Source organism: Mastomys coucha, unplaced genomic scaffold (assembly GCF_008632895.1).
Source record: "Mastomys coucha isolate ucsf_1 unplaced genomic scaffold, UCSF_Mcou_1 pScaffold22, whole genome shotgun sequence".
NCBI lineage: Eukaryota > Metazoa > Chordata > Mammalia > Rodentia > Muridae > Mastomys > Mastomys coucha.
The window spans coordinates 114,534,340-114,543,389 of NW_022196905.1; the positions used below are offsets into that span (position 1 = coordinate 114,534,340).

General features: G+C 51.9%; 1 protein-coding gene across 4 annotated transcripts in view; it reads right to left on the reverse strand.

Moving 5' to 3' along the window:
- The window catches only part of Rph3a (rabphilin 3A), a 70,808-nt gene extending 62,481 nt beyond the window's left edge, over positions 1-8,327 (reverse strand). For 3 of the 4 annotated variants that reach the window (XM_031337703.1, XM_031337704.1, XM_031337701.1), the window contains exons 1-2: positions 8,009-8,327; positions 7,763-7,872 (exon numbers count right to left, since the gene is read on the reverse strand). The gene's annotated coding sequence lies outside the window, so the exon portion shown is untranslated. The remainder of the gene's footprint in view (positions 1-7,762; positions 7,873-8,008) is intronic. The other variant, XM_031337702.1, reaches the window with a different exon arrangement.
- Between the last annotated feature and the right edge of the window lie 723 nt (positions 8,328-9,050).

Below are 9,050 nucleotides of genomic sequence, written 5' to 3' on the forward strand. Positions count from 1 at the left end.
CATCCTGGATGGATGAACACAGGTGGCTATGACAAAGCCCAGGCATCCTGGATGGATGAACACAGGTGACTATGACAAAGCCCAGGCATCCTGGATGGATGAACACAGGTGGCTATGACAAAGCCCAGGTGTTCTGGATGGATGAACACAGGTGGCCACTCCTGGTTGTCAACACGGCTGCATCTGGACTTAACTGAAACCCAAATGGCTGGGCATACCTGTGAGGGATTTTCTTTCTTAAATAAATCACTTGAAATGGGAAAAAACACTTCTAATCTGGATCTGTGAAGTAGGAAGAACCACCTTCAATCTGGGCCATACCTTCTGCTGGCAGCCAATAGAAAGACACAAAAGAAGGACATTTGCCCCCTTGGCCTGCTTGCCCTCACAGACAAGCATGCCTTCACACTGGCGTTAGAGCCTACGTCTTTAGGATTTTGGAATCTGGAGTTCACTGGAGATCGGCTGAAACATTCAGCCTCATGGACTAGCTTGATGCTGGATTCTTGGACTTTTAGTTGGTAAACAGCTATTGTTGGACTAGCTTAACCATAACCTGTCAGCCATTCTAATAAATGCCCCCTCCCCGCCGTGTGTGTGTGTGTGTGTGTGTGTGTGTGTGTGTTTATTCTCTCAGTTCTGTTCCCCTAGAGAACCCTAACACACACACACACACACACACACACACACACACCATATAGTTAGGTGGAAGGAGACGGCAATGGTCCCCTTAGCCAGGCAAGTCTGATGCAGGACCTGCTGGTCTGTCTCTCTCTCCTGGCTGGCCTCTGGTTTTACTTTTAGCCTTAGTTGCTAGTCCCCTTGAAAACTGGGCTAGCCCACTCTGGGGGCCACAGGCAGACCCAGAGTGAGATGAAAGGTCCCAAGGTCTGTGCCCTGTGTCTTCACCATCAGATTTCTGAGATGACTTAATGGGACACACCAGGCCTCACAGGGCATCGCCACCTCCAGGAGCCTCACCACCTCTATCAAGCTACCCTGCCCTTTATCCAGTGATTGATGAACATGGCCGCTCCCAGCCACTGCATCTTCTACAGAGAGGGAACCATGCCTTTACCGCACGCAGTGGGCACCTGCAGCCCTCAGACAGTCGACAGTCTCTCACTTGGCACATTACTGGTCTTAGTATATCCTACTGGCGCCTACACACAGAGAGGCCATTCTCCCCCAGAGCCAAAATCCCCAAGATCACAGCCACTGGACATCTACCAAGGACAGTTGTCCCTGGAATGGACTCTGATCCCCTCCACACAGCTGCAAGATATACCCACCCCCGGCTCCCCTGCCTCCGCCTGACCCAGCTCCAGCATGGCTCTGCTCATGGTCCCCCAGCTTCCATATTACTCTTCATCTCCATGGAGTGACCAGAACAGCAATCGTTGCTAGTGTCATAAGTGGGTCCTGTTTAAAGTACTGCTGTCTTCCCCTGCCCCAGCAAGGTAGACATTTCCCTGCCATTCCTCCATGGGGCTGTCTCTAGAGCTCCCTAGGGAAGCCGCCACCATGTTCTCCACCCAGCTCCTTCCCAGCACTGAGCTGGATCTCTCTGGATACTTTGTAAGCACCTCTTTGTCCTTTGTCTTCAGTGTTTCATAGACCCGCTGTTGCGGTACTGGGGAGAGGGTGCTGCATTTCACCAGCTGCTATGGTCCTTCGTGCCTAGAATGGTCTTAAGAGGACACACCACCCACACTTGGACCCCCAAGTGGTATGGGAACAGATCCAACTCTGTAAACAACTGTGACCATCGAAGTGTGGGTCCCAGATCAGCTGCCTCAGTGCCATGTGGGAACATTTCAGACACATAAGACTGAGGCCCATCCTAGCGTCGTGGATCCCCAGATTGTCTGAGAGTCTCACAGGGAAATCTGACCTAGAGCACCTCGTGTGGAATCTCCAACAGTGCCCTGTTCCCTCTGGTGACCGATGATAGAATGATGTAGTGGCTGGATGGTGGAGGGAGTCAGCCCACACTCTTAGATGGGCCACTGTGCTCTGCCCACCTAAGTAACAGGATGCCAAGGCTGGGGACAGCTTTGGAAGCCCAGAATGCCCCCGTCAGTAAGAGGGCAGCTCACTGAGACCACAGAGACTCAGACCTCTGGGAAGCCCCACAGAGGTTTAGGCAGGTATGGCTTGCCAAAGCTGGTCTGCGTGTTGATCTGAGCATTGAAAACCCCAGGCAAGCCGGGTTGGTTGAGGCCCAGAAACTTCACAATCATGGCTGTGTATCTACAGCAGAAGATACTGGAGTCCGGTACTGGGTCGGGGAGGGGGCTAGAGGAAAGAGGTAAGAGAGGGGAGAAAGATGTGGGGGTTGGGGGCGGACAAGGCAGGGGAAATCAATCTATGAAGTAAAGGAAGGAAAGAAGATGGGCTAAAGGGCAGACAGACAGACAGACAGACAGACAGACAGACAGACAGAGGCAGACACTCCAAACCATACCACAGTGGTACAGGAAGGATGGACAGCTCAAGAGGGGGCAGGGATGCTGGTCATGGCCAGAGCTAGACACACGGGTACTTCCTGTGGCTGCCCTGAATTGCCTCCTAACTAACTTCAGGGCATCTCTGCTCCAAATGGCCCCCAAACACCCGCCACCTGCCATCAGCGGCTGGCACAGAAAAGCCACTTATGTAAGGCGTGTACTGCTGAAAGTGGCTTCATTCACAAGTCTCTGCCTGTCACTGTGGAGACGCAATGAAGGGGAAAAAGGGAAAGGACCAGGCATCTGGAAGCGCCAGGTGGGAGCTGAGGCAGAAGAGAGTTCCTCCTTCCGTTGCTCACTCTTCATAAAACAGACATGGCTTGATGCCACAAGAGGAACCCTGTCAGTGGTTAACTGTGGGGGACGGGCACACCCCAGCTTCCTGAGGCCCCATCTCCTGCTCTCTGGCTGATTCACTGAGGCACAGTCGGCCACGGCTCCAGTGCAATGAGGTTTCAAGCCTGCATTATGTCATTAAAGCTAATGACGGCAGGACAATGGCTTCAAGGAAACTGTGGTGACATTGCAGGCAGTGGCCTGGTGCCATGTTAGAACCCAGACTCCCCCAAGGTTAGCAGGGATGGGGACAAGAACGAGAAAGCAAATGGTGGTGGTAGGGGGGAGCCTCCTCCAGATTCAAGTCCTGCTCAGCCTCTTGGGTACAGAGGCCAGGCCTCAGGGAGAACACCAAGTCCCATTCCGCACCAGAAGTGTCAGAAGTTTCATCTACCCAAGTACTCTCTCTCTGTACTCTTAAAAATGTCTTTAGAGCCCTGTGGTGTGTGAAGACACAGGTGGCCACATTTAAGAGTTTGGGGGTCAAGAAACACCTTATAACACTTTACGAGGGGACTATGAATCACAGAGTGAACCAAGCATCCATCCAGGCTTCTCAGCCTCCAGGATGCAGCAAGGGAAGTTTAGTACCTACCACCCTCCCACCCTCTTAGGCCACCCAGCAGGACACACCCAGCATCTTTGACCTTTCCCAGTCTCTGCTGCCTTCAAAGACCTGGATGCAAACTCCTCCTCTGCTGCCAACCCCAAGCCTGCCTCCCAGGTAGGAAGGCTCATGTGAATGACTCATCCAGCTGCACTGACCCCAGAGCATCCGCCTCTTGGTCAATGCTTTGGGAGCAAAGGGCTAAACTTCAGCAGAGAATTTGAGGTATCCCTGTGCTCGATGCTTCAAGCGGGCAGGGCAGGGAACCCCTTCTGCACTCTCATCCAACCCAAACTGTACCTTACTCAAGATCCTAAAGGAAATGCGGTATTGTCCTAGTCCTCAGAGACCTGGTGCTGGGTACACCACAGGTACACAATAAAATTAATCAGCTAGTTCTCAGAGACCTGGTGCTGGGTACACCACAGGTACACAATAAAATTAATCAGCTAGTCCTCAGAGACCTGGTGCTGGGTACACCACAGGTACACAATAAAATTAATCAGCAGCAGTGAGCTTCCAGCAAGAGAAGAGGGATCTGCCTGCAATGGATCTGAGATGAGAACAAAATCCCTCCAACTTCATCAATGACATCACACTCAGCAGACACTAATGGAGCACTTACTGCATACATACATTGACTAAAGGCCACTCTTAGACTCACCCATCCATTAGTCAATCAATTAACATTTTATCGATCAGCTCATTCATTCGTTCATTCATTCATTCATTCGGTGATAAGCACCTGCTGTGTTCACCCTGACACCTTAAACAGCCTAGCCCTTAAGGGTCTCACCATGGAGTATCTTAGGTCCCTGAGGAAGGAATACCAGGCCAGGTAAAAGGACTCCTAGCAGGAAGAACATCAAAAGCCCAGCCCTGAGCTTGGAGGATGAGATGACTCAGCAAAATCTCTGGGGTACATGGAGCCAAGGGAGCCTTAGACCTTGTAGGTAGCAGATATTCTTTAACCCCCCCTGGGGCTACCCTGAAGGATGAACTGGGACTTGCTTGGAATGTCTAAAGCCTGGAGGAAGAAGGCCATTGTGCCCACTTCACAGATGGGAAACTGAGGCCTCAGAATCCCCTGCCCCTAGCAAGCCCATCTGCTCCCTCCTGGGACTCATAGCTGTGTCTTTGACTGAGGGGTCCTTCTTGGTTTCCCTTCACCCAGCCCTGCCTCAGTGTGAGCAGTGTTGCTGTTACTGATGCTAGCTAGTATCACCCCCCCAGCCCCCAAGACAGGGTCATTTCCTGCTGCTTAGTCCTTGTCAGCCTCAAAGCTAGGCAGCTGGCATGCATTAACTCTTAAAATGTCCTAATACTGTCACCACTGCCACGAAGGATGTGACAGGTAAGTGAAGTCCGGGGGCCATGCAACCACACACACAGGAAGTGCTAGAACCAAGATCTAAGCTGACCTGCCTCCAGGGCCTGTGGTCTAGCCTGTGGTCTTAATGACAAAGGTGTTTCACTGTCATACACCTAACAGGAGGCACTTAGCCTCAGAGAGGTTAAGGACCTGACGGAAATCACACAGTTCCAGTGACCACACTGTAGTTCCTAGACTGGAAGGCGGGGCGGGTGATAGGAAGAAAGGACTGTATCTGCAGTGTAGTGTCCCCCCTCCCCCTCCTCTGTCCCTTCCCCTCCTCCTCCTCCCCTAAACACATAAGCCTCTCCAGCCTGGGTGGCAGCTGAATAATTCAGATGCCTCAGCTCCAGCCCACCACTACTGGGTCCTGGGGTTTATTTTTATCCAGGTTCAGCCACAGCTCTTAACAGAAATAAACCCTACTACCTCAACTCCAGCTTGTCTGCCTATAGGACCACCCTATCCCCAGCCCCCTGCAAGAAAAGGCAGCACCATATGCTGGCTGGGTATGGGGGGTGGGGGGGACTGACATAAAGCTGTGGTCTGTGAGTGATACAGGAAAGGAAAGGCGTTAGTTAATAAAGACTCTCGTGTCCTATATAAGCCCATGTCCTACAAGCCATGCCCTCAGCAGCCACCCATCCCAAACACATATCAGACACAGTGGCTGAGGTAACAGGGCACCAGGAGCCACTGGGACCCCCTCTCCTCCATGCTGACAGCATAGGAGAAGCCCCATATACAAGGATTAACCTTATCTGTCTCCAGGGCTCAGCTTTCCAACTCAGGACAGGTTTGGAGGGCATCCATCCCTTCTACTCCCCAGGCTAGGGGTGGGAAGTGAGGGCTACCAAGATGTAGGGGTAAGAGAATGCCTTGATATCCATGAAGGTGGGTTCCAAGAGGGCTCTGCCATGACTAGCTGTGTGGTTTTAGACAAGGTACTTTCCTTCTCTGGGTCCCCCCCAAAAGTGGGATCAACTAGAAACAATGGTAACTCTCCCCGAAAGTATGGCTACCCCTTGCCACAGCAGCAGCTGTAAGGAAGAGCTAAGGATCTGGAAGGAGCCCTGGCCACCCAAAGCAGCTGACTCATTGCATAGATGGAGAAACTGAGGCCCAGAAAGGGAAGAGAGCCCCGAGACTCAAGAGCCATGATCCAAGACCAAGAATCTTTCCTGAAGGTTCTCTCACTGGTGCACCCCAATGCACCACTTCAGATGTGACAGGGAGGAGGCAGGCTCCTGGCTCTTGGCCACCCTGAGGGAGACGAGGAAGCAGGAGATGGATGGCCAGGAAGCCTTTGTGTCTGGATACCCCAGGCCTGGGCTGGTCCAAGGGGTTGTTGTATTGTGCTGCAGGGCTGGATACTTGAAATTCACTAGGGAAATGTCCCATGGTATCTGTGACACTGCCTAGGGTCCCCGGGGCTCCCTTGATAATCCTCCAAGCCCCACAGCCTCCCCACAGCCCAGTAGTTGAAGGACTCACTCTCATTGCAACAGTGAACCTCAATACCACCCCACCACTCCAATATCCAGCCACAGTCCATTCCAACCAAAGAACATGAAAGTCCTGTATTCAAAGTATTGCCCATGGCCAAGCCTGCAGCATCTCATTTAAGCAAGCCAGATTTCTTCACTTTCTATTCATATGTATGGCTTCCCAGGGAGGCAGACTCCTCAAGGTCACCCAGATTGGCAACCAGGTTTCGGAGGACCCTCTCCTTGGTGCTAACGGCTGGTACTCTCCTCCTGTGTCCTGCTCACATAGATTCATACCCTGAGCTCCCCAGCCCATCATGGCTCTGGGGCCAGGGCTGGGTGACCCTCTTGACATTTCCAGCTTACCAGTTCCTGGGGCTAACCATGTCTCCTTCCTACCTCTCAAGTTCAACTTCCTGAAGAGATTCCAGTTGATAGAGACAGCTGAAGTGGATCGCAGTGCTAAAAATAAAGACTTTCATTTCCCCCAAAAGGTAGGAAGTAATGAAAGCGGAAAGCAGAGTAGAAACCTCTCCCACAGATCACAGATTAAGCATTTTAAAATTAAACATGAGCTTTGGATTTAAGTGGTGAGGGACCTCTGCTTCTCACTCACTAACAGGTTGGTATGGGGTTACCCCCATTAGGATGTCAAAGAAAGAAACTGCTATAGGGGATACACCTTGTCCTGGAATTGGGGACCTGGGATTGAAATGTCATGCTCCCCTTCTCAATGGTGAGATGATGACAGAGTCCTGTGTCACAGCCACATACATACCCCCCATCCAGTCTCTTACAGGTGACACCACCTGTAAAATAGAGCATCCCCAGCTCGGCAGGCAGCTGACTGCTTGACCATTCATGCCAAGAGAAAAAAAGGTGGCGCTTTCATGGATCCCGGCTCTCCTATCTCAGGACAGCTGAGTTTGCAGAACCCACCACAATTCAATTACTCAGCCGGCCCTGGCAGAGAGCCCAGTCTGAGCTCTATCCTAGGCAAATGCTAGCCCAGGATGCCCAGGCAAGGGTTAACCTTCCAGGCTCAGGTGACTCTCCCAACCAGGGCCAAGATGCCCACCCATCAAATCCAAACACTTAGAGGCCCCTGTGCTGTACCGGCCTGTGAAGGGTTAACTCATTCAAGAGCTGCTAGTCACTTTCCTCAGCTTCTGCTGCAAAGAGAACAAGCTAGGTAGGAGCCACTCTCTTGCTCACATCGTTGCCTGAACAGGCACACACTTGCCTCCTCCCTGGACACTGAATTAAAATCCCATTTGTCTCCAGAGTGTTGCTGATAAAAGCCTACAGAATGCAGGCAAAGAACTGTGCTCAGTTCTCAACAGCCCTCCCCTCCCTGATTCCCTTTCCCTGGCTCATGCACGCACATCTCACTTAGGGTCCTGAGATCTCCTAGTCCGTTTGTGGGACCACCATGAAGAATGTCACTCACCAGGACAGTAAAGGGTTGCAGCAGAATGCGTGAACCAAATTCTTGCCAACTCCCTGCCGGGGGGAGGTTTTAAGTCCCAGCGATTTGGCGTGAAAGACCAGCAGATATGCCTGAAAGAAAATTGTGCATCTGACTCTCCCAGTTCCCCCAAAATAAAACCGAGGCACCAACACAAATGTATGCCCCTAAATCATGCAAAATAACAAAATTTAAAGAATTAAAAGAAGCAAGACAAAAACGAAATACCCCTGTCAGAGGCAAAAACTAAGTACATCTGGAGTCTGCAGCACTGGGCAGTGAATCACTCAGACTACTCCACATGGATCCAAGGTTTTGTAAGTCTCTCTTTCTCTCCCCTCTTCTCTTTTCTCTCTAGCTCTCTGGACAGGCAACTCTGGGATGCAGGCAATAGACGAATCAATTGCTTCCTTCGTGCCCGATCCTGCTGTCACCTACTGCAAAAACCCTGTGTGATCCAGAGGGAGGGGTAGCCGCTTCCCGGCGCAGGGGAGCCCAGCTTGCCTCCCACCGCGATGCATTGTGCCGCGTCGCCTGCAGGAGGAGAGGTGGGAGGCCAGGAGGGGAGGCTGGGCGCCCTAGAACGATCCGGATTGGCAGTCAGTACCACGGACAGCACCAGGACGCAAGCAGAGGGGAAGGGCGGCCACTAACCCAGACAGAACAGGGGAAGTTATTGGATGGCTGCAGCAGGGGAAGGAGGAGGCCGGAGTAGAGGAACCAGGATTCTGTCAGACTGCATACGGGGGGGCCACTTATGCTAATATTGTCAAATGAGCTTTAACAACCCCTGATCTTCGCAGGTACCTGTGCATCTCCCTGTGGCTTCCAGGATCATCCACCTTGCTGCTGAAGTCTGCAGTTCAGGCTCAGAAGACAACAGGAAAAACAAGGCTAAAAAAACCCAGGAGTGCCTGAAGGGGAGGGTGGTGTGTTTAAACAAGCACATCTGACAGGTTTCAGGGAGCCTGGGCCAGCCCCACACAACCTTGGGAATGGCATTTAGTGTTTCCATGTCCTGTCTGCAAACTGAAGACATGACCACCACATTTTCCTAATGACAGAAGGAACGAGTCTAAGGTGGCAATAAGAATGCCCACACTAGGGGCTGCTCTGATTCCATGATCTATAGCCCACCCTTTGATTCAAATGTTTTGATGGAGATAAAGGACTTGACAGTCGACGAGGTTGGTGCATGCCAACCTGCAGCGTGTGGTTTGAGTGGGATGGAGCTGGGGATTTTAGGAGTTCCAGAGCAGACATGATCTTC